A 27,056-nucleotide genomic window follows, 5' to 3' on the forward strand; every position below is an offset into this window, starting at 1 on the left:
GTACCACGTTCTCATGACAGGAGAAGGGACCAGCGGCTAATGCCATACAAACCCAAAGAAGCTAAGTACGTCAGGGCGGGCGCCCTGTGGAATCCAGTGTACCTCGCAGAAAGAGATTTAGCTATGGTAAGTCTACCATAAATCTCCTTTTCTGCAGTGGGGTACACTGGGATTCCACAGGGAATACATCGGGGATATCCTAAAGCAGTTCCTCAAGGGAGGGGACGCACCTAAGCAGGCATGAGAACCTGGCGTCCAAAGGAAGCATCCTGGGAGGTGGAAGTATCAAAGGCATAGAACCTAATGAACGTGTTCACTGAGGACCACATAGCCGCATTGCACAGTTGTTTAGTGAACGCACCACGGCGGGCCGCCCAAGAAGGTCCAACAGACCAAGTAGAGTGGGCTTTGATAGCAGCAGGAGCTGGGAGTTCAGTCTGCGCATAGGCTTGCGCAATCACCATTCTAATCCATCTGGCCAAAGTTTGCTTATTCGCAGGCCAGCCACGTTTGTGAAAACCAAAAAGTACAAACAAGGTATCTGACCTCCTAATAGAGGCAGTCCTCTCTACATAGATACGGAGAGCCTGTACCACATCCAAAGACCGTTCTTTTGAGGACAATCCAGAAGAGTTGAAGGCCGGAACCACAATCTCTTGGTTAAGGTGAAAAGATGACACCACCTTAGGCAAATAACCTGGGCGAGTTCTAAGAACTGCCTGGTCACGATGAAATATCAGAAAGTGTGGACGACAGGACAATGCTCCTAAGTCCGATACCCTTCTAGCTGAGGCAATCGCCAGTAAGAACAGGACCTTGGCTGTGAGCCATTTAAGGTCCACTGTCTCAAGAGGTTCAAATGGAGACTCTTGCAGGGCATTCAGGACAACAGACGGATCCCATGGAGCCATGGGAGGGACATAGGGAGGCTGAATCTGTAATACACCCTGAGTAAATGTATGAACATCAGATATAGATGTCATTTTTCTCTGAAACCACATCGACAAGGCAGAAATGTGAACCTTGAGGGAGGCCTGACGAAGTCCAAAATCCAGGCCTTGTTGCAAAAAAGCCAGAAGTCTGGAAGTACTAAAATTGTAAGCATCAAAATTCTTAGCAGCACACTAGGTGAAGTAAGAATTCCAAACCCTATAATAAATCCGTGCAGAAGCTGGTTTGCAGGCCTTTAGCATAGTTTGGATAACCGCCTCAGAGAATCCTTTGGCCCTCAGGAGTGAAGCTTCAAGAGCCACACCGTCAAAGCCAGTCTGGCCAGGTCCGGGTAGACACAATGGCCCTGAACGAGGAGGTCTGGGCATTGAGAAAGTAGAAAAGGACGCTCTATCAACAGACTGTGCAGGTCTGAGAACCAATGCCGTCTCGGCCACGCTGGAGCGACTAGAAGTAGTATTCCTCTTTCTTGCTTGAACTTCCGTAGTACCCTGGGCAGGAGTGACACTGGAGGGAACACGTAGGGCAGCCGAAAGTTCCATGGAATTGCCAGTGCATTCACGAATGGTGCTCGGGGATCCCTTGTTCTTGATCCGAAGACCGGAATTTTGTGATTGTGTTGAGACGCCATCAGGTCTACATCTGGTATGCCCCACCTGTCCACTAGGAGTTGAAAGACTTCCAGATGAAGACTCCACTCTCTGGTATGAACGTCCTGATGACTGAGGAAATCCGCTTCCCAGTTGAGGACTCCGGGAATGAAAATTGCCGATATTGCTGGCAGATGGCGTTCCGCCCAATGGAGGATTTTTGATACTTCCAGCATTACCATGCGGCTGCAAGTGCCGCCTTGATGATTTATGTACGCCACCATGGTGGCATTGTCTTATTGTACTTCAACAGGCCTGTTCTCTACTAGAGGCAGGGCAAGCCTCAATGCATTGAGCACTGCCCTCAATTTCAGAATGTTTATTGGGAGGAGAGATTTCTCCCTGGTCCACCAACCCTGGAGAGAGTGTTGCTCCAACACCATGCCCCAACCTCTCAGACTAGCATCCGTTGTCAGAAGGACACAGTTGGAGATCCAGAAGGGACGGCCCCTGCGCAACTGTTGGTCCTGTAGCCACCAGCTCAGTGACAGACGAACCTCTGGAGTCAAGGAGATCATTTAAGACCTGATCCGCTGAGGCTGGCTGTCCCACTTGGAGAGGATTAACCTCTGCAGAGAACGGGAATGAAATTGAGTGTACTCCACCATGTCGAAAGTCGACACCATGAGGCCTAGCACTTGCATCGCCGAGTGTATCGACACTCCTGGGCGAGAGAGGTATCTGATCCTGTCCTCAAGTTTCAGGACTTTCTCTGGAGACAGAAACAATCGCTGACTGTGTGTGTCCAGCAGTGCACCCAGGTGCACCATGCTCTGTGCAGGGACCACTGAGGATTTTTTCCAGTTGACGAGCCACTCATGGGCTTGCAATGATTTGAGGTTGAGTATAGGCCGGATGGACCCATTTGGTTTTAAAACTAGAAACAGGGTCGAATAGTATCCCCTGCCTCTCTGGGACAGAGGTACCAGCACTACCACTCCTGATTCCAGGATGGATTGCACAACCAAGTGTAGAGCTTGTGCTTTTAACGGATCCAAAGGGATAACCATTGATCAGAACTGACGAGTGGGATGTTTCTGGAAAGAGATTGCATACTCGTGAGAGACAACTTCCTGCACCCAGGCTTTCGAAGTGGTCTTTAACCAGGCCTCGGCAAACTGCAGAAGTCAGCCCCCCACCCTGGGGTCTCCCAAGGGGAGGTCCGCCCCGTCTTGCAGCAGGCTTGTCTTGTTTGGAAGCAGGCTGACGGGCGGCCCAGGATTGTTTAGGTTTAGGCTTAGTGGTTTTGGAAGCACAAGCCTGTCTCGGGTACGCTTGACCCTTTGCTTTCCCTGTAAGCCGAAAGGAACGAAATGTGATACTCTTAGCCTTCGGAGCAGAAGGATTACTACTTTGGAGAAATGCAGTCATAGCAGTCGCCAAGTCAGTGACAATTGTGTTCAGATCCTCCCCAAAAAGGATACCTCCCTTAAAAGGGAGTACCTCCAAGGTCTTTTTGGAGTCCAGGTCCACATTCCAGGACCTTAACCACAAAGATTGGCGAGCCAGTATAGACGTAGTAGACGCTTTGGCGGCCATTACACCTGCCTTAGAGGCTGCCTCCTGAAAATAGTGCGAGGCTGTGGTAATATAAGACAGGTATTGTCTGGCAGTGTCAGGAAAATTTTGAGGTAGCTCCTCCTCAATTGACTAAACCCATGCTTCAATTCCTTTCGCGGCCCAGGAGGCTGCTATAGTGGGTCTATGTACAGAACTGCTAAGAGAGTAAATAGACTTCAGGCATCCCTCCACACACTTATCCGTTGGTTCCTTCAGTGAGGTGATGGTAGTGACAGGCAGAGTAGATGACACCACAAGACGGGCGACATGAGAGTCCACCGGCGGTGGAGATTCCCACTTTTTACTCAACTCCGCAGGGATAGGATAACGAGATAGCATCTTCTTAGATAGGGAGAATTTCTTATCTGGAGACGACCAGGGTTCCTGACGTATGTCAATTAAAGGGTCAGAATGTGGTAAGACTACTTTAGTTACCTTCTGACATTTGAACTTGTCAGGTTTCTTAAACGCAGTAGTGGGCTTGATCTCATCATCTATTTGGAGAATCAGCTTAATAGCCTCCACTAGGTCAGAACCATCAACCTGGGTTGTAGAATATTTGTGGCTTGTGAGGAAGAAATGGCCTGCATAGATGACCCCTTGATCCCAGCTGGGCGTGGGGTAGACTTCTGTCTAACCAAAGATTGATTTAATTTCTGTAACTGGGTAGACAGGTTGTCCGCCCACGGCGGATTAACTAGAGGGCCAATATGTGGCTGCAATGATACAGGAGATCTCACGGGGGGCGTAAGACGTGTCATAAGCGTATTCAGCATACTTGAGAACGCTGCCCAAGGTGGTTCCTGATTGGCCACAGGTGCTGCGGGTTGACTGGAAGGTGTAAGGCACCCAGTGCCTGAACCATCAGCTAAACCTTCCCCCTCAGTTAAATCCTTGGCACTAGCACTGCATGATGCAGGAGCGTCCGCCGATTTCCTGCCCTGTGCGGCAGACATTATAGTGAATGTAGCCTTAGAGTGCAACAGTACAATATAGCCAAACATAATACCTGCAAATAACCCCCTGAGTTATGTGTCAGCAAATACAGAGCACAAAGAGAGGATTTAAGCTGTATGATTTAACTGAAATACACAGAGAAAAATACAAAATTCGTATATACGGTGTAGCACTATAAAACTAATAGACCCTGACGCACCTAGACCCCCGGGGTACAGAATATAGTGATAGCAAGTAGTGGCATACAGGAAAATGAAACCCACAGAAAGAGAGATACACAGGGACACTAAAACAGGATTTTGATACCTACCGGTAAATCCTTTTCTCCTAGTCCGTAGAGGATGCTGGGGTCCACTTCATGACCATGGGGTATAGACGGTTCCGCAGGAGCCATGGGCACTCTTAAGACTTTTCAATGGGCGTGAACTGGCTCCTCCATCTATGCCCCTCCTCCAGACCGCAGTTATAGGAACTGTGCCGAGGGAGACGGATATTTCGAGGAAAGGATTTACTTTAATACTAGTGGTGAGATACATACCAGCTCACACCTTAACCATGCCGCGCAACATGGCATTCAACAGAACACACGCCAACAGGCATGAAACAATGACAGCAACAAGCTGAAACTAATATAACACAACTTGTGTAACTCTAATAACTAAACTGCAGGTAAAGTACGCACTGGGATGGGCGCCCAGCGTCCTCTACGAACTAGGAGAAAAGGATTTACTGGTAGGTATCAAAATCCTGTTTTCTCATACGTCCTAGAGGATGCTGGGTCCACTTCATGACCATGGGGTTTATACCAAAGCTCCAGTACGGGCGGGAGAGTGCGGATGACCCTGCAGCACCGATTGACCGAACTTGAGGTCTTCATCGGCCAAGGTGTCAAACTTGTAGAATTTTGCAAATGTGTTTGACCCCGATCAAGTAGCTGCTCGGCAAAGTTGCAATGCCGAGACCCCCCGGGCAGCCGCCCAGGATGAGCCCACTTTCCTAGTGGAATGGGCCTTCACCGACGTCGGTAACAGCAATCCAGCCGTAGTATGAGCGTGCTGAATTGTACCTCTGATCCAACGTGCAATAGTCTGCTTAAAAGCAGGACACCCAATCTTGTTGGGAGCATACAGGACAAAAAAAAGACTCTGTTTTCCGTATTCGAGCTGTTCTAGCGACATAAATCTTCAAAGCCCTAACCACATCTAGAGACTTTAACTCAGTGAACGTGTCAGTAACTACTGGCACCACAATATGTTGGTTTATGTGGAAAGATGAAACCACCTTTGGAAGAAAATGTTAACGAGTTCTCAACTCTGCCCTATCTTCATGGAAGATCAGGTAAGGGCTCTTGTGGGACAAGGCCCCTAAATTAGACACCCGCCATGCGGATGTCAATGCCAAAAGCATCACCACTTTCCAAGTGAGAAACTTCAACTCTATCTCTTGTAGAGGCTCAAACCAATCCGATTGAAGGAACTGCCACCCACGTTAAGGTCCCATGGTGCCACTGGAGGCACAAATGGAGGCTGGATTTGCAGAAACCCTTTTCACGAAGGTCTGAACCTCTGGAAGAGAGGCCAATTGTTTTTGAAAGAACACTGACAAGGCCGAAATCTGGACCTTGATTGACCCAATCGGAGGCCCGCGTCCACATCAGCCTGCAGAAAATGGAGAAAAACGTCCCAACTGAAACTCCTCCGTAGGAGCCTTCTTGGATTCACACCAAGACACATATTTTCTCCAAATACGGTGGTAATGTTTCGACTTTACTCCTTTCCTGGCCTGAATAAGGTTGGGGATGACTTCTTTGGGAATATCCTTTCGGGCTAGGATCCGGCGCTCAACAGCCATGCCGTCAAACGTAGCCGCGGTAAGTCTTGATACACGCACGTCCAATGCTGCAGCAGGTTCTCGGGAAGAGGACTAGGTTCATCAACTCCTGAAGATCTAGGTACCAAGCCCTCCTTTACCAGTCTGGGCAATGAAGATTGCTCTAACCCTTGCTCTACTTATGATCCTGAGAACTTTTGGGATCAGCAGAAGTGGAGGAAAGACATACACTAACCGGAAAACCCACTAGGTCACTAGCGCATCCACTGCTATTGCTTGAGGGTCTCTCGACCTGGAACAATATTTCTGAAGCTTCTTGGTGAGACGAGATGCCATCATGTCTACTTGAGGAATTCCCCAAAAGACTTGTCACCTCTGTGAAGACTTCTCGGTGGAGGACCCACTCTCCTGGATGGAGATCGTGTCTGCTGAGGAAGTCTGCTTCCCAGTTGTCTACTTCCGGAATGAAAATTGCCGACAGAGCACTTGCATGTCTTTCTGCCCAGAGGAGGATCTTTGTCACCTCTGCCATTGTCGCTCTGCTTTTCGTTCTGCCCTGCCTGTTTATGTACGCGACTGCTATTACATTGTCCGACTGGATCTGCACGGGATGATCTTGAAGAAGATGTACCGCTTGTAGAAGGCCGTTGTAAATGGCTCTCAATTCCAGCACGTTTATGTGAAGGCAGGCTTCCTGACTTGACCATTTTCCTTGGAAGTTTTTTCCCCCTAAGTGACAGCTCCCCAGCCTTGGTGACTTGCATCCGTGGTTACCAGGACCCAGTACTGAATCCCGTACCTGCGTCCCTCTAGTAGGTGAGAACTGTGTAGCCACCACAGGAGCGAAATCCTGGCTTTTGACGACAGGATTGTCTTCCGGTGCATGTGTAGGTGGGATCCCGACTACTTGTCCAACAGGTCCCACTGGTGTTGATGGAGTATTGACAGGGAGAGTGTGATGTTTTGTAACAACTGCTCCCCGGATCTCGCCTTTATCAGGAGATCATCTAGATAAGGAATTATATTGACTCCTTTTTGACTCAGGAGAACCACCATCTCCGCCATCACCATGGTGAATACCCTCGGCGCCGTGAAGAGACCAAAAAAGGTACGTCTGGAATTGGTAATGGCAATCCTGAACCGCGAATCTCAGATAAGCCTGGTGAGAAGGATAAATTGGAACATTCAGGTAAGCATCCGTTATGTTTACAGACACCATGTAGTCCCCCTCCTCCAGACTGGAATCACTGCCCTCAGTGATTCCATTTTGAACTTGAATCGTTTCAAGTAGAGATTCAGATTTTTTGGGGGTTTAGGATCGGTCTGACCGAGCCGTCCGGCTTTGGAACTTGTTGTGACAAAGGTACCAGGACTATAACCTGATCCTGACATAATTTTGGATTGCCGCTGTTACTGCTTCCCTTTCCCGAAGAGAAGCTGGCAAGGTCGACTTGAAAAATCGGCATGGGGGGACGTCTTGAAACTCCAGCTTGTACTCCTGGGATACTATCTGCAAAAGCCATGGGTCCAGGCCAGACAGAATCCAACCTTGGCTGAACTGTTTGAGATGTGCCCCCACCCGAGCGGCCTCCCGCAAAGGAGCCCCAGCGTCATGCTGAAGATTATCAGAAGTAGGGGTATACTTCTGCTCCTGGGAACCTGGAGCCTCTGTGGACTTCTGTCTCTTTCCCCTCCCCCTACCTGCAAAGAAGGGGGAACCTCTCGCTTTTTGTAGTTATTGGGCCGAAAGGACTGCATGTGTGGGTGATATGTCTTTTTTGCTGTTGCAGGCGCAGAGGGCAAAAATGTCGACTTACCTACGGTAGCCGCCGAGACTAACGCATCCAGTCCATCGCCAAATAAGGCCTCACCTTTATATGGGAGAGCCTCCATATTTCTTTTGGAATCTGCATCTGCGTTCCACTGGCGAATCCACAATACCCGCCGAACCGATACTGCCAGGAAGCGGCTTGTGAACTCAAGAGTCCAGTATCTTTCATCGCTTCTAGCATGTATGCGGCAGCGTCTTTAATATTCCCTAACTTAAGGAGTATCTCATCTTTATCAATCGTGTCAATTTCTGATGACACGCTTTCTGACCATTTTTCAATAGCGCGACTCACCCACACGCAAGCAGTTGTGGGTCTGAGCAGCGTACCATTGGCAACATAAATGGATTTTAATGTAGTCTCCATTTTGCGGTCTGCTGGCTCCTTTAGTGAAGCCGTGCCAGGTGCAGGGAGAATTACCTTCTTTGTCAACCTGGACAGAGCACTGTCTAACAGAGGGGGTGACTCCCATTTTTTCCTGTCCTCCACCGGGAAAGGATAAGCTATTTGAATTCTCTTGGGAATACGAAATTTCTTTTCGGGATTCACCCACATCCCTTCAAAGAGAGTATTAAGCTCGTGGGAAGGAGGGAAAGTGACCTTTGATTTCTTTTCTTTATAGAAATAAGCCTTCTCTTGAGGTACAGGAGTGGCTTCCGTAACTTCCAGAACTTCCCTTATAGCAACAATCATATATTGTGTATTTTTTTCCAATTTATGATCTATTTCTCTGGAGTCCCTATCGTCGACACAAGAATCAGTGTCCGTGTCGGTATCAGTATTCGCAAATGGTCTCTTATGTGACCCAGAGGGGTCGCCTGCGGATGGAAGAACAGAGCCCTGAAAAATTACATCCTCCACAGATTTTCTCCAGCACTCAGCATGAGATTCAGACTTATCTAATCTCCTATTGATATGATGCATACTATCACATATTTCTTTCACCCATGCAGGCTCTTGGTGTGCCGGCAGCACCACCACATTACAACTCTGTGTCCCTAAAATGCCTTCCTCCGGGGAGGAACTCCCTGCCTCAGATATGTCTTACGTGTACAATACACACTCACAGACACACTGGGACTTATAGGGGACAGATCCACAGTAAAATCTGTCAGAGGGACACAGTTTAGGAGCAGCCAGTTCACAACCCAGCGCCAAAGAAAAAATCCCCATGCTGCGTACTTTGTACACAGAGACAAAATCCCTGTGTCGCGTACTCCGTACACAGAAACCTTCAAGCGCTATTATATTGTGCACAATATGTATTAGCACCCAGGCTCCCCCTTTTTTCACCCTGATACTTGTTCAGAAGTGGAGGACCAGCTTCTTATCTGTAGTCTGTGAATGAGAGAAAATGGCTCTGAACAGTGTGCTGGTTGCCTGAGGAGGAAGCTCCGACCCCGCAATGGCGCGTTTCTCCTCAGAGATTTTTCACATAATATTTATAGTGGCAGGGGTAGGGCTGTGCCTTGGCATCTTATGCCCCCTTTTATCCAGTTTACGAGGTTATTTGCTGCCCAGGGCGCCCCCCGAGCGCCCTGCAGTGCCTGTGTATGTGTGGGCAGCAATGGTGCGCTACGCTCCCGCCAGCCGTGCGGTACCTCAGCCTTCACTTTGCTTGATTGAAGATCTGTCTTCATACACTCACCTGTCTTCTAACTTCTGGCTCTGTGAGGGGGGTGACGGCGTGCTGTGGGAGTGAGCATCTAAACATGGCTAGCGTTCAGTACCCTTCAGGAGCTAATGGTGTCCTATCAGCCAGAAGCAGAGCCATGAAACTCTTCAGGAAGTTGGTTCCTACTTTTGCCCCCTTAGTCCCACGAAGCGGGGAGACTGTTGCCAGCAGTTCTCCCTGAAAATAAAAAACCTAGCATAAGTCTTTTCAGAGAAACTCAGTAGAGCTCCTCAGAGTGCATCCAGTCTCCCTGGGCACATTTCTAAAATTGAGGTCTGGAGGAGGGGCAGAGGGAGGAGCCAGTTCATGCCCATTGAAAAGTCTTAAGAGTGCCCATGGCTCCTGCGGAACCGTCTATACCCCATGGTCATGAAGTGGACCCCAGCATCCTCTAGGACGTATGAGAAATGAATAAACATAATTGAATATCAATAGCACCAATAAAGTTATCTATATACAAGAATGCAATTTCAGTAAAAACAAACAAATTGTATAATTATATTGATTTATTAACTATGTGAGGATAATGATGTTAATATAAGAATGTGTCTGGTACATCTGTTACAGAGGTTCTCTCCAGGTGCTGAGACACATATAATACAGAGACATATAACATATACAGCCTGCATAACATAATGTGTGTGATAGGGATAATAAGAATTTACTTACCGATAATTCTATTTCTCGTAGTCCGTAGTGGATGCTGGGAACTCCGTAAGGACCATGGGGAATAGCGGCTCCGCAGGAGACTGGGCACAAAAGTAAAAGCTTTAGGACTACCTGGTGTGCACTGGCTCCTCCCCCTATGACCCTCCTCCAAGCCTCAGTTAGGATACTGTGCCCGGACGAGCGTACACAATAAGGAAGGATTTTGAATCCCGGGTAAGACTCATACCAGCCACACCAATCACACCGTACAACTTGTGATTTGAACCCAGTTAACAGCATGATAACAGAGGAGCCTCTGAAAAAATGGCTCACAACAATAATAACCCGATTTAGTTAACAATAACTATGTACAAGTATTGCAGACAATCCGCACTTGGGATGGGCGCCCAGCATCCACTACGGACTACGAGAAATAGAATTATCGGTAAGTAAATTCTTATTTTCTCTGACGTCCTAGTGGATGCTGGGAACTCCGTAAGGACCATGGGGATTATACCAAAGCTCCCAAACGGGCGGGAGAGTGCGGATGACACTGCAGCACCAAATGAGAGAACTCCAGGTCCTCCTCAGCCAGGGTATCAAATTTGTAGAATTTTACAAACGTATTTGCTCCTGACCAAGTAGCTGCTCGGCAAAGTTGTAAAGCCGAGACCCCTCGGGCAGCCGCCCAAGATGAGCCCACCTCCCTTGTGGAGTGGGCATTTACAGATTTTTGGCTGTGGCAGGCCTGCCACAGAATGTGCAAGCTGAATTGTACTACAAATCCAACGAGCAATAGTCTGCTTAGAAGCAGGAGCACCCAGCTTGTTGGGTGCATACAGGATAAACAGCGAGTCAGATTTTCTGACTCCAGCCGTCCTGGAAACATATATTTTCAGGGCCCTGACAACGTCTAGCAACTTGGAGTCCTCCAAGTCCCTAGTAGCCGCAGGCACCACCATAGGTTGGTTCAGGTGAAACGCTGAAACCACCTTAGGGAGAAACTGAGGACGAGTCCTCAATTCCGCCCTGTCCGAATGGAAAATCAGATAAGGGCTTTTACAGGATAAAGCCGCCAATTCTGACACGCGCCTGGCCCAGGCCAGGGCCAACAGCATGACCACCTTCCATGTGAGATATTTTAACTCCACAGATTTAAGTGGTTCAAACCAATGTGACTTTTGGAACCCAAAAACTACATTGAGATCCCAAGGTGCCACTGGAGGCACAAAAGGAGGCTGTATATACAGTACCCCTTTTACAAACGTCTGAACTTCAGGGACTGAAGCTAGTTCTTTTTTGGAAGAAAATTGACAGGGCCGAAATTTGAACCTTAATGGACCCCAATTTCAGGCCCATAGACACTCCTGTTTGCAGGAAATGTAGGAATCGACCCAGTTGAAATTCCTCCGTCGGCCTTACTGGCCTCGCACCACGCAACATATTTTCGCCAAATGCGGTGATAATGTTTTGCGGTTACATCCTTCCTGGCTTTGATCAGGATAGGGATGACTTCATCCGGAATGCCTTTTTCCTTCAGGATCCGGCGTTCAACCGCCATGCCGTCAAACGCAGCCGCGGTAAGTCTTGGAACAGACAGGGTCCTTGCTGGAGCAGGTCCCTTCTTAGAGGTAGAGGCCACGGATCCTCCGTGAGCATCTCTTGAAGTTCCGGTAACCAAGTCCTTCTTGGCCAATCCGGAGTCACAAATATAGTGCTTACTCCTCTCCATCTTAAAATTCTCAGTACCTTGTGTATGAGAGGCAGAGGATGAAACACATACACTGACCGGTACACCCACGGTGTTACCAGAGCGTCTACAGCTATTGCCTGATCTGCTGAGGAAGTCTGCTTCCCAGTTGTCCATTCCCGGAATGAACACTGCTGACAGTGCTATCACATGATTTTGCGCCCAGCGAAGAATCCTTGCAGCTTCTGCCATTGCCCTCCTGCTTCTTGTGCCACCCTGTCTGTTTACGTGGGTGACTGCCGTGATGTTGTCCGACTGGATCAACACCGGCTGACCTTGAAGCAGAGGTCTTGCTAAGCTTAGAGCATTGTAAATGGCCCTTAGCTTCAGGATATTTATGTGAAGTGATGTCTCCAGGCTTGACCATAAGCCCTGGAAATTCCTTCCCTGTGTGACTGCTCCCCAGCCTCGCAGGCTGGCATCCGTGGTCACCAGGACCCAGTCCTGAATGCCGAATCTGCGGCCCTCTAGAAGATGAGCACTCTGCAACCACCACAGGAGGGACACCCTTGTCCTTGGTGACAGGGTTATCCGCTGATGCATCTGAAGATGCGACCCGGACCATTTGTCCAGCAGGTCCCACTGGAAAGTTCTTGCGTGGAATCTGCCGAATGGGATTGCTTCGTAGGAAGCCACCATTTTTCCCAGAACCCTTGTGCATTGATGCACTGAGACTTGGCTCGGTTTTAGGAGGTTCCTGACTAGCTCGGATAACTCCCTGGCTTTCTCCTCCGGGAGAAACACCTTTTTCTGGACTGTGTCCAGGATCATCCCTAGGAACAGAAGACGAGTCGTCGGAACCAGCTGCGATTTTGGAATATTGAGAATCCAACCGTGCTGCCGCAACACTACCTGAGATAGTGCTACACCGACCTCCAACTGTTCTCTGGATCTTACCCTTATCAGGAGATCGTCCAAGTAAGGGATAACTAAAACTCCCTTCCTTCGAAGGAGTATCATCATTTCGGCCGTTACCTTGGTAAAGACCCGGGGTGCCGTGGACCATCCAAACGGCAGCGTCTGAAACTGATAGTGACAGTTCTGTACCACAAACCTGAGGTACCCTTGGTGAGAAGGGTAAATTGGGACATGAAGGTAAGCATCCTTGATGTCCCGAGACATCATGTAGTCCCCTTCTTCCAGGTTCGCAATCACTGCTCTGAGTGACTCCAACTTGAATTTGAACCTCCGTATGTAAGTGTTCAAAGATTTTAGATTTAGAATCGGTCTCACCGAGCCGTCCGGCTTCGGTACCACAACAGTGTGGAATAATACCCCGTTCCCTGTTGCAGGAGGGGTACCTTGATTATCACCTGCTGGGAATACAGCTTGTGAATGGCTTCCAAAACTGCCTCCCTGTTAGAGGGAGACGTCGGTAAAGCCGACTTTAGGAAAACGGCGAGGGGGAGACGTCTCGAATTCCAATTTGTACCCCTGAGATATCACCTGAAGGATCCAGGGGTCTACTTGCGAGTGAGCCCACTGCGCGCTGAAATTCATTGAGACGGGCCCCCACCGTGCCTTGTCACGGGGCAGAAAAGAGAAACCTTTTGCCCGCTTGCCCACGAAAGGACTGCGCCTGATAATACGGTGTCTTCTTATGTTGAGAGGCGACCTGGGGTACCAACGTGGATTTCCCAGCTGTTGCCGTGGCCACCAGGTCTGAAAGACCGACCCCAAATAACTCCTCCCCTTAATAAGGTAATACTTCCAAATGCCGTTTGGAATCCGCATCACCTGACCACTGTCGTGTCCATAACCCTCTACTGGCAGAAATGGACAACGCACTTAGACTTGATGCCAGTCGGCAAATATTCCGCTGTGCATCACGCATATATAGAAATGCATCTTTTAAATGCTCTATAGGCAATAATATACTGTCCCTATCTAGGGTATCAATATTTTTAGTCAGGGAATCCGACCACGCCAACCCAGCACTGCACATCCAGGCTGAGGCGATTGCTGGTCGCAGTATAACACCAGTATGTGTGTAAATACATTTTAGGATACCCTCCTACTTTCTATCAGCAGGATCCTTAAGGGCGGCCATCTCAGGAGAGGGTAGAGCCCTTGTTCTTAAAAGCGTGTGAGCGCTTTATCCACCCTAGGGGGTGTTTCCCAACGCACCCTAACCTCTGGCGGGAAAGGATATAATGCCAATAACATTTTAGAAATTATCAGTTGTTATCGGGGGAAACCCACGCATCATCACACACCTCATTTATTTTCTCAGATTCAGGAAAACTACAGGTAGTTTTTCCTCACCGAACATAATACCCCTTTTTGGTGGTACTCGTATTATCAGAAATGTGTAAAACATTTTTCATTGCCTCAATCAAGTAACGTGTGGCCCTACTGGAAGTCACATTTGTCTCTTCACCGTCGACACTGGAGTCAGTATCCGTGTCGGCGTCTATATCTGCCATCTGAGGTAACGGGCGCTTTAGAGCCCCTGACGGCCTATGAGACGTCTGGACAGGCACAAGCTGAGTAGCCGGCTGTCTCATGTCAACCACTGTCTTTTATACAGAGCTGACACTGTCACGTAATTCCTTCCAACAGTTCATCCACTCAGGTGTCGACCCCCTAGGGGGTGACATCACTATTACAGGCAATCTGCTCCGTCTCCACATCATTTTTCTCCTCATACATGTCGATACAAACGTACCGACACACAGCACACACACAGGGAATGCTCTGATAGAGGACAGGACCCCACTAGCCCTTTGGGGAGACAGAGGGAGAGTTTGCCAGCACACACCAGAGCGCTATATATATATACAGGGATAACCTTATATAAGTGTTTTTACCCTTATAGCTGCTGTATTTTTAATACTGCGCGTAATTAGTGCCCCCCTCTCTTTTTTAACCCTTTCTGTAGTGTAGTGACTGCAGGGGAGAGCCAGGGAGCTTCCCTCCAACGGAGCTGTGAGGGAAAATGGCGCCAGTGTGCTGAGGAGATAGGCTCCGCCCCCTTCTCGGCGGCCTTTCTCCCGCTTTTTTAAGGAAAACTGGCAGGGGTTAAATGCATCTATATAGCCCAGGAGCTATATGTGATGTATTTTTCGCCATCTAAGGTGTTTTTATTGCGTCTCAGGGCGCCCCCCCCCCAGCGCCCTGCACCCTCAGTGACCGGAGTGTGAAGTGTGCTGAGAGCAATGGCGCACAGCTGCGGTGCTGTGCGCTACCTTATTGAAGACAGGACGTCTTCTGCCGCCGATTTCCCGGACCTCTTCTGTCTTCTGGCTCTGTAAGGGGGCCGGCGGCGCGGCTCTGGGACCCATCCATGGCTGGGCCTGTGATCGTCCCTCTGGAGCTAATGTCCAGTAGCCTAAGAAGCCCAATCCACTCTGCACGCAGGTGAGTTCGCTTCTTCTCCCCTTAGTCCCTCGATGCAGTGAGCCTGTTGCCAGCAGGACTCACTGAAAATAAAAAACCTAACTTAAACTTTTTCACTAAGCAGCTCAGGAGAGCCACCTAGTGTGCACCCTTCTCGTTCGGGCACAAAAATCTAACTGAGGCTTGGAGGAGGGTCATAGGGGGAGGAGCCAGTGCACACCGGGTAGTCCTAAAGCTTTTACTTTTGTGCCCAGTCTCCTGCGGAGCCGCTATTCCCCATGGTCCTTACGGAGTTCCCAGCATCCACTAGGACGTCAGAGAAAGTGTGTTACTGCCAGTGCAGTGTATAGAGACAGTCACAGGACCCTGAGTGCCCCCTCTGTGCTGTGTGTGAGCTGGGGCTGCCTCCCTCTCATCTGTACAATAGTCATCTTACTTATCACACATTCTAATAGCACAGTGTAACCACTGAGGAGAGGAATGAGTGAGCTAGAGATATCGGCGGCCATTTTCTTGTAGCACAGATGGTGACTATATTCTGATTAACAGATGTGTGTACTTTTGTTTCTGTGAATAATTCATCTGTTTCTGTGAATAATACATCCGCTGTCTTGTGACTAGCACAATCTCCATGTGATCTGTCGGGGGACGATGTTATTATTAGAGAAAAAACATTATTTTTACTGTACTGTACTCCGAAAAGTCAATGGCAGCCATTTTGTTGTAGCCTCCCGGATAGCATTTTAGTTTACAGTTACACAGTAACTATCGCGCCTGTAGCACGTGTAGGGGGCGGGGCCACAGAGGCAGGAGTCAGGACTTGAAGTTGGAGTCTCCATAATATTGAATCAGGTGACCGTGAGAGGCTGGAACGCTGGTTTAAATCCCCACAGCACAGATTTCTTCCCGATTATGGTGTGAGGTAATAATGCATATTATTGTTGTTATATAGGGGAGAGAGGACTGTACAGTGATATATGATGGGGGATAACACAGCTCCCAGCACACACTGATATGTTGTATTATTATATAGGGGAGAGGGGACTGTACAGTGATATATGATGGGGGATAACACAGCTCCCGGCACTCACTGGTATGTGGTATTATTATATAGGGGAGAGAGGACTGTACAGTGATATATGATGGGGGATAACACAGCTCCCGGCACACACTGATATGTGGTATTATTATATAGGGGAGAGAGGACTGTACAGTGATATATGATGGGGGATAACACAGCTCCCGGCACACACTGATATGTGGTATTATTATATAGGGGAGAGAGGACTGTACAGTAATATATGATGGGGGATAACACAGCTCCCGGCACACACTGATATGTGGTATTATTATATAGGGGAGAGAGGACTGTACAGTGATGTATGATGGGGGATAACACAGCTCCCGGCACACACTGATATGTGGTATTATTATATAGGGGAGAGGGGACTGTACAGTGATATATGATGGGGGATAACACAGCTCCCGGCACACACTGATATGTGGTATTATTATATAGAGGAGAGGGGACTGTACAGTGATATATGATGGGGAAAAACACAGCTCCCGGCACACACTGGTATGTGGTATTATTATATAGGGGAGAGGGGACTGTACAGTGATATATGATGGGGGATAACACAGCTCCCGGCACACACTGATATGTGGTATTATTATATAGGGGAGAGGGGACTGTACAGTGATATATGAGGGGGGATAACACAGCTCCCGGCACACACTGGTGTGTGGTATTATTATATAGGGGAGAGAGGACTGTACAGTGATATATGATGGGGGATAACACAGCTCCCGGCACACACTGATATGTGGTAGTATTATATAGGGGAGAGAGGACTGTACAGTGATATATGATGGGGGATAACACAGCTCCCGGCACACACTGATATGTGGTATTATTATATAGGGGAGAGGGGACTGTACAGTAATATATGATGGGGGATAACACAGCTCCCGGCACACACTGATATGTGGTATTATTATATAGGGGAGAGAGGACTGTACAGTGATATATGATGGGGGATAACACAGCTCCCGGCACACACTGATATGTGGTATTATTATATAGGGGAGAGGGGACTGTACAGTGATATATGATGGGGGATAACACAGCTCCCGGCACACACTGGTATGTGGTATTATTATATAGGGGAGAGAGGACTGTACAGTGATATATGATGGGGGATAACACAGCTTCCGGCACACACTGGTATGTGGTATTATTATATAGGGGAGAGGGGACTGTACAGTGATATATGATGGGGGATAACACAGCTCCCGGCACACACTGATATGTGGTATTATTATATAGGGGAGGGGGGATAACACAGCTCCCGGCACACACTGGTATGTGGTATTATTATATAGGGGAGAGAGGACTGTACAGTGATATATGATGGGGGATAACACAGCTCCCGGCACACACTGATATGTGGTATTATTATATAGGGGAGAAAGGACTGTACAGTGATATATGATGGGGGATAACACAGCTCCCGGCACACACTGATATGTGGTATTATTATATAGGGGAGAGGGGACTGTACAGTGATATATGATGGGGGATAACACAGCTCCCGGCACACACTGGTATGTGGTATTATTATATAGGGGAGAGAGGACTGTACAGTGATATATGATGGGGGATAACACAGCTCCCGGCACACACTGGTATGTGGTATTATTATATAGGGGAGAGGGGACTGTACAGTGATATATGATGGGGGATAACACAGCTCCCGGCACACACTGGTATGTGGTATTATTATATAGGGGAGCGAGGACTGTACAGTGATATATGATGGGGGATAACACAGCTCCCGGCACACACTGATATGTGGTATTATTTATATAGTAGAGAGGGGACCGTACATCGATATATGAGGGGCAGTAACACAGCTCCCAGCACACGCTGATATGTGGTATTATTATATAGGGGGGAGAGGACTGCACAGTGATATATGATGGGGGATAACACAGCTCCCGGCACACACTGATCTGTGGTATTATTTATATAGTAGAGAGGGGACTGTACAGTGATATATGAGGGGGGATAACACAGCTCCCGGCACACACTGGTATGTGGTATTATTATATAGGGGAGAGAGGACTGTACAGTGATATATGATGGGGGATAACACAGCTCCCGCACACACTGATATGTGGTATTATTATATAGGGGAGAGAGGACTGTACAGTGATATATGATGGGGGATAACACAGCTCCCGGCACACACTGATATGTGGTATTATTATATAGGGGAGAGAGGACTGTACAGTGATATATGATGGGGGATAACACAGCTCCCGGCACACACTGGTATGTGGTATTATTATATAGGGGAGAGAGGACTGTACAGTGATATATGATGGGGGATAACACAGCTCCCGGCACACACTGATATGTGGTATTATTATATAGGGGAGAGAGGACTGTACAGTGATATATGATGGGGGATAACACAGCTCCCGGCACACACTGGTATGTGGTATTATTATATAGGGGAGAGATGACTGTACAGTGATATATGATGGGGGATAACACAGCTCCCGGCACACACTGATATGTGGTATTATTATATAGGGGAGAGGGGACTGTACAGTGATATATGATGGGGGATAACACAGCTCCCGGCACACACTGGCATGTGGTATTATTATATAGGGGAGAGAGGACTGTACAGTGATATATGATGGGGGATAACACAGCTCCCGGCACACACTGATATGTGGTATTATTTATATAGTAGAGAGGGGACTGTACAGTGATATATGAGGGGGGATAACACAGCTCCCGGCACACACTGGTATGTGGTATTATTATATAGGGGAGAGAGGACTGTACAGTGATATATGATGGGGGATAACACAGCTCCCGGCACACACTGATATGTGGTATTATTATATAGGGGAGAGAGAGGACTGTACAGTGATATATGATGGGGGATAACACAGCTCCCGGCACACACTGATATGTGGTATTATTTATATAGTAGAGAGGGGACCGTACATCGATATATGAGGGGCAGTAACACAGCTCCCAGCACACGCTGATATGTGGTATTATTATATAGGGGGGAGAGGACTGCACAGTGATATATGATGGTGGATAACAGCTCCCGGCACACACTGATCTGTGGTATTATTTATATAGTAGAGAGGGGACTGTACAGTGATATATGAGGGGGGATAACACAGCTCCCTGCACACACTGGTATGTGGTATTATTATATAGGGGAGAGAGGACTGTACAGTGATATATGATGGGGGATAACACAGCTCCCGCACACACTGATATGTGGTATTATTATATAGGGGAGAGAGGACTGTACAGTGATATATGATGGGGGATAACACAGCTCCCGGCACACACTGATATGTGGTATTATTATATAGGGGAGAGAGGACTGTACAGTGATATATGATGGGGGATAACACAGCTCCCGGCACACACTGGTATGTGGTATTATTATATAGGGGAGAGAGGACTGTACAGTGATATATGATGGGGGATAGCACAGCTCCCGGCACACACTGGTATGTGGTATTATTATATAGGGGAGAGAGGACTGTACAGTGATATATGATGGGGAATAACACAGCTCCCGGCACACACTGATATGTGGTATTATTTATATAGTAGAGAGGGGACCGTACATCGATATATGAGGGGCAGTAACACAGCTCCCAGCACACGCTGATATATGGTATTATTATATAGGGGGGAGAGGACTGCACAGTGATATATGATGGGGGATAACACAGCTCCCGTCACACACTGATATGTGGTATTATTATATAGGGGAGAGGGGGCTGTACAGTGATATATGATGAGGGATAACACAGCTCCCAGCACACACTGATATGTGGTATTATTATATAGGGGAGACGGGGCTGTACAGTGATATGTGATGGGGGATAACACAGCTCCCGGCACACACTGATATGTGGTATTATTTATATAGTAGAGAGGGGACCGTACATCGATATATGAGGGGCAGTAACACAGCTCCCAGCACACACTGATATGTGGTATTATTATATAGGGAAGAGGGGACTGTATAGTGATTTATGATGGGGGATAACACAGCACCTAACACACAGATATGTGGTAGTATTATTATTATTATTATTATTATTATTATTATATTGGGGAGAGGAGACTGTACAGTGGTATATGATGGGGTATAACACAGCTCCCAGCACACACTGATCTATGGTATTTTCTGTAGCGGTGTACACTGGTATTCCACAGGAAATAACATTGTAGTGTAGAGTTGGATCTTGATCCGAGGCACCAACAGGGTAAAGCTTTGACTGTTCCCAGGATGCACTGCACCACATACTCCTTAACTCCGCCTCCAGGCACGGGAGCTCAGTTGGTAAGTTGGTGCGTGCAGTGCAGTCAGCTAACAGGGATGCAGCCCTGAAAAGAGTTTTTCTGACAAGAAAGAAGACTTCAGGGGCCGCAGAATAGGCACTTGGTGCTATATGTCAGGCTGACATAGCGTGCTGCGTCTCCCTCACCTCCCCCAGCTGCGTTGTATACTCCATTGCCTGGTTGCCGGGTACATACAGCGGAGGTGCTCCGGTCTCATCAGGCACACATACCGCAGCTGCTCTCCTGGATCGCGTGGCCGCACTGTAGGGAGGAGGTAAGAGGGTCCCCCAGGCGGTACCTGCCGAAATCACGATCTGGATGCATTCTCCGGAGACGGACCGCGCCGCTGGTGTGGACACTGTGACCATACAGGGACCCCACTATATCCACCAGGGCAAGGAGCCCAGGTTGGATTCTCTAAAATCTCTTTAGTACAGGCTCCATAGTAACCGGTGGTGAAGCCCAGCACAGGGGATAAGGCGCAGACCTGTAGCCCCTCCCCCAGCCCCAGGCGCCATCTATTGCAGCTGTTTCCGTCCTGGAGCTGCATCTCTCTCTCTCTCCCTCACTCCCTGTCAGCGTTTGGGCGCCATTACACACAGCTGCGCTGATTCTGGGACTGCTGGGCAATGTCTCCACTGTAATACCGCCTGCATCATCAGCGCTGTGCATTTACAGGACACTTAAGTATTCTACATGTTGTTTAGACAGTGTTAGTTAAGAGCAAGTTCATAACTACGGTATTATTTAGTACAAGTGTTCTGTGATCTACATCCAGTGTTTACTGTGCATTGTTATATCTGCATACATACATAGCTTTACTTAGTATTGCTAGTCCAGTGCAGTTTTATTGTTGTGTGTAATAATTTCTGCATTGTACATGTGACTGTGTGTGCCAATAGCTGCTGTGTGGTCTCTGTGTGTGTGTGTATGTATGTATGTATGTGTATATATATATATATATATGTGTGTGTGTGTGTATATGAGAGAGATAGTTTCACAGGATATACTGTTTAGTATTTTTCTCTGTGTTTTTCAGTCACCTTATACCACTTAAAGCCTCTGTCTGTGATCTGCATTACAATCACACCCCACAGGGGTTTTTTGTCAGGTATTGTGTCTGGCTATATTGTACTGTTACGCCCTAGGACTACATTTTCTCCATAATATCTGCGTCACAGGGTGGAAGATCCGTGGCTGATCCTGCATCATGCAGTGCTGATGCCGCGGATGTATCTGAGGAAAATATTCCAGCTGAGGGTCCAGGTACTGGGGGTTTTGTACCCCTTGGCCAGCATGCAGCATCAGTGACACACCAAGACCCACCTTGGGCTGCTTTTTCTAATATACTGACCACGCTAGTAACGAGACTTGCGCCCCCTGTGGGACCTCCTGTGCCATTACAGCCACATATTGTCCCTGTAGTTAATTCGCCATGGGCGGATACTCTGTCTACTCAGTTACAGCAGTTAAATCAGTCTTTGGTTAAACAAAAAGCCCGACCCTCGCCTCCTAGGACCAAGGGGTCATCTAAGCGGGCCATTTCTTCCTCACAATCCACTCATGTTTCGGATACTTCCTCCGATGAAGATGGGGTATATACTGATCCCTCAGACACTGATGCAGATGCTTCTGATGAGGAATCTACAACACAGGTTGATGATCCTGACCTGTTGCAGGCTATAAAACTGATTCTTCAGATTGATGATGAGCCTGAACCTCCAGATACGTCTAAGAAACCTCATAAGTTCAAACGTCAGAAAGTTACTAAATTTAGTTTTGTCACATTCTGACCATTTGGTTGACATACGTCAGGAGTCCTGGGAGTCTCCATGGAAGAAATTCTCCCTGTCTAAAAAGATGCCAGCTCGTTATCCCCTCGCTGCAGAGTTAAGTAAATATTGGGAAACACCGCCGTCGGTGGACTCACAGGTCGCGCGTCTGGTGGTGTCTTCTACTCTGCCTGTCACTACCGTCACCTCTCTGAAGGAACCGACAGATAAGCATGTGGAGGGTTGCTTGAAGTCCATTTACACTCTTGCAGGTGCTGTACATAGAACAACTATAGCAGCTTCTTGGGCTGCAAAAGCTATTGAAGCCTGGTTTCAAGAAGTTGAAGCAGAGCTACCTCTGAATTTTTTCTGATAATGCCAGACAGTGTCTTTCATATATTACCACGGCCTCTCATTACATTCAGGAGGCGGCCTCTGATGCCGGTGTACTGGCGGCCAAAGCGTCTACTACGTCCATTCTGGCTCGCCGGATTCTGTGGTTGCGGTCCTGGTCTGTGGATCTGGACTCTAAAAAGACCTTGGAGGTGATCCCTTTTAAGGGAAACATCCGTTTTGGGGAAGATCTGAACAAGATTGTTGCTGACTTATACCCCTTTCACATCGCACAAATAACCCGGTATCGACACGGCATATTGCCGTGTTGAAACGGGTCAGTGTACGATGTGAAAGCTACTTTGCAGAATTAGCGGGACACGGCTCCCATTCACAGCATAGGGAGAGGCGGCTCAGGAGATGAGCTCATCTCCCAGCGCCACCTCCACCCCCGCCCCTGCTGCTGCTGCGCCCCTGCTTCTATGGCAACCGACCCGGTATATTGCCGAGTCGGAAAGCCAGCAGAGGAGAGCAAATGCCGGATCCCACCCGGTAAGGACACGTTTCTCTTACCGGGTGGGATCCGGCATTTGCGATCTGAAAGCAGCATAAGCGTCTGTTAAAACTGCATGTCTGCCGAGTACTAACCTTTCGTTCCTTACGACCTCCAAGTAAAGCAAAGGGTCAGGCTTACCGGAAACAGGCTCGCACTCCCAAAACCTATAAACCCGAACCAAAACGTTCCTGGGCTGCCCGTCAGCCTGCTTCCAAACCAGACAAGCCTGCTGCATGATTCAAATTCATGATTCAAAGAATTGTTGGGTAATCTTTAAAATAACCACTGACTATTTCTGCCAGTGATGTTTACAAAGGGTTACAAATGTTGCAGTGTTATGACATTCCTAGTATATTATTGATTCAGTAGATCACAATGCAACACTTGTTGCTAGATAGTGGTGTGATGAGAATGTTAGAACCAACACTGCATATATTCGTATGACCGTTTAACTGTCTGATTATTAATTAATTAATATAAGGCTCTTATTGCCCTGAATAGTACTGAATAGTGTTTTTTTTAAAGATTACCCAACAATTCTTTGAATCACAGGTACTCATTAATTTATAAAATAAAGACAGCGTACCAGCAAGTTTTTTTAATAAATATCTTTATTCACACACATTTATTTTTTTCTTGCACGTTATTCTGTCTCTATCTGATTTTATATTTCACTTTACATGACCCCCTTTATAATAAGGGGGCATATAATACATCACATGTGGTAATAATAAAGGTATCTATATCACATGTGGGTATTGAGATCTTTCTCTTATTTTATATCATATTAATAAAGTATCAACATTTGTTGTATTAAAAAGAATTAAACTTCTTGTGTAAGGGAATGAGTGCTGCTACCTAAAGTTGATTTACTTTTTCTTCTTCAAATCTATATATGCATATTTAAATCAACAAGCAGCACCACTCATATGCATTTGTGTTGAAATATTTGTTTAGTCAACACAAATTGTCATGCTATTTATATTCCCTATATAATATCATTTATTTAAAACCTGGTACGGGAGCCTCTTTAACTTGAGGATTGCACATTTACAATGCATGCAAATGCCAGCACTTAGATGGAATGTGTAAGTTATTTTGTTTCTAAAAGGCTTTGACAATTGTTTTTCAGCAACTTGTACATAGCAAGTCATATGTTAATTGTCCTAGCTAAAGCAGGGTGTCAATTAGCAGGCCTTTTGGGGGGGGAAGGGAGGGGGGCAAACATTTTCTTTCAGGTACAAACTAAGGTTTGGAAAGAAGACTGTGCTTTCAGCACCTCCTGTGGTGTGATAAGTCAAAACTGGTTTTGCATGGAGACACAAGTGGCTGCTAAATCAGACTGTGTTTTACGAATGCAAACTAGTGGGTTTCATTTAACAACAGTTTGTTGTAAGATTTCTTAGGCTGCATTATCTAGGATGCAGATTCATGTTTAACTTATAAGAACGTTGTCTATGTGTGAGAGGATGAATGCAATTGAAATTCAAGTTATATTTACATTTGTGAAAGAGACAGGAACCTGTTAATCAGATTGTGTTTGGGAAAGCACACTGGTTTGATTATATAAGAAAAGGAGCAGAAATGTGCTTCATCTAATTCTTAACTTTTGAAATGTAACTTGTATTTATTTATAAATAAAATAAATACAAGCTTACCCCCTGTGGTACTGTGGGTAGAATTGAGATAAAAAGAGGAAGCCTGTGAGCCTCCAGAGTGTGTTATACCAACTACATTCTGCTGTGGACATCTTGTTGTATGCTGTTTCCCCTAGCAATAGGGAAGAGTTCTCTTTAGAACTATTGCAAATAAACATAATTTTGCCTCAAGAAGACCACTTCATCTTGTGACCTGCAGGACTAGGCGAAACCTAGCTCCGTTTTCCGACTGTCCGGGGTGTAACCAGCGTCTCCAAGCTCCGCCTTCAGCCTGCTACCATGCTGTGCTTAGGTAAGCAATGTTTGGGGATTCATGAACACCACACAGGTGTGGTAAGGCGACATGTTGACGCATGCAGAGCAGAACCGTGGTACCATACGCCACGGCAGGTTAGGAGTTTGGTGGTGGCAGCATAGTACCCGCCCACTGCGCAGTGTGTGGTCAGTAACAGGCGGCTACTGACGGTAAGCGGGAATCCCCTATGAGGCCAGGTCCCGTGTGACCTGCACATCCATTCTGTGTACTGGGGACGGGACGCGAAAGCGGTGATGGCTTTCGTACGGGACTGTGCGGTCACAGTACTATTCAACGCTGTTTCTAGTTCCGAAACCAAATGGATCCTTCTGACTCATTCTCAACCTCAAGTCTTTGAACAAATTTGTGAAGGTTTCTATATTCCGTATGGAAAGTCTTCGCTCTATTGTTCTGGCTTTGGAGTCCAAGGATTATATGGTATTCCTGGACATACAGGATGCTTACCTACATATCCCTATTGCCACGTCGCATCAGCAATATCTGCGGTTTGCTATTGGCAACCTCCATTATCAATTACAGGCCTTGCCTTTTGGACTGACCACGGCTCCACGAATCTTCACCAAGGTCATGGCGGTCATGACGGCTCTACTCCGTCGTCGGGGTATCGGGATCCTGCCGTATCTGGACGACTTGTTGATCCTGGCGAACTTCCCAGAGCTTTTTCCTCTGGCATCTGGGACTGACGATCCAATTCCTACAGGCCCACGGGTGGCTCATCAACTGGAATAAGTCCTCGCTGGTCCCTGCTCAGAACATGGTGCACCTGGGAGTGCTGCTGGACACGCACAACCAGCGGTTGTTCTTGTCCCCGGAGAAAGTCCTGAAACTGCATGACAAGATCAGATGCTTCATATCTCGCCCAAGAGTGTCGATACACTCGGCGATGCAAGTACTAGGCCTCATGGTTTCAGCTTTCGACATGGTAGAGTACAGTCAATTTCATTCCCGCCCTCTGCAGAAGTTTAATCCTTTCCAAGTGGGATGGCCTACCTTACCGGATCAGATCTCACATGATCTCCTTGACTCCAATGGTTTGTCTGTTACTGAGCTGGTGGCTTCAGGACCACCAACTGAGCAGGCGTTGTCCCTTATGGATCTCCAACTGGGTCCTCTTAACGACTGATGCCAGTCTGCGGGGTTGGGGCGCGGTGTTAGAGCAACACTCCCTCCAGGGTCGGTGGACCAGGGAGGAATCTCTCCTCCCGATAAATATTCTGGAGCTGCGGGCAGTGTTCAATGCTCTGATACTACAGAACAGGCTTGTTTAAGTACAGTCGGACAACGCCACCATGGTGGTGTACATAAATCATCAAGGCGGCACTCGAAGCCGCATGGCAATGATGGAAGTGTCAAATTTTCTTCTGTGGGTGGAACGCCATCTGCCAGCCATATCGGCACTGTTCATTCCGGGGGTCCTCAACTGGGAAGTGTAATTTCTCAGTCGTCGGGGCGTACACGCCGAAGAGTCGAGTCTTCATCCGTAAGTCTTTCAACTCCTAGTGGACAAGTGGGGCCTACCAGATGTAGACCTGATGGCGTCTCGACACAATCACAAGGAGCAAGGACAAGGGATCCCCAAGCAGCGTTCGTGGACGCACTGACAATTCAATGGAACTTTCACTCCGGTGTCACTCCTGCCCAGGGTAATAAGGAAGTTCAAGCAAGAAGGAGCAATACTACTTCTAATCACTACAGCGTGGCCCAGACGGCATTGGTTCTCAGACCTGCAGGGTCTCTCGATAGAGAGTCCTCTTCTACTTCCTCAACGCCCAGACCTCCTCGTTCAGGGCCCTTGTGTCTACCAGGATCTGGCCCGACTGGCTTTGCCGGCGTG

General features: G+C 47.6%; 2 protein-coding genes across 3 annotated transcripts in view; both read left to right on the forward strand.

The window, feature by feature from the left end:
- Positions 1-27,056, forward strand: part of LOC134983156 (gastrula zinc finger protein XlCGF26.1-like) — a 319,758-nt gene that overhangs the window by 110,693 nt on the left and 182,009 nt on the right. The gene's annotated exons all lie outside the window — the stretch shown is intronic.
- The window catches only part of LOC134983154 (oocyte zinc finger protein XlCOF6-like), a 69,766-nt gene continuing 58,656 nt past the window's right edge, over positions 15,947-27,056 (forward strand). The window contains exon 1 of one of the 2 annotated variants that reach the window (XM_063948901.1): positions 15,947-16,111. The gene's annotated coding sequence lies outside the window, so the exon portion shown is untranslated. The remainder of the gene's footprint in view (positions 16,112-27,056) is intronic. The other variant, XM_063948899.1, reaches the window with a different exon arrangement.

This window comes from Pseudophryne corroboree, assembly GCF_028390025.1.
Source record: "Pseudophryne corroboree isolate aPseCor3 chromosome 3 unlocalized genomic scaffold, aPseCor3.hap2 SUPER_3_unloc_1, whole genome shotgun sequence".
Taxonomy (NCBI): domain Eukaryota; kingdom Metazoa; phylum Chordata; class Amphibia; order Anura; family Myobatrachidae; genus Pseudophryne; species Pseudophryne corroboree.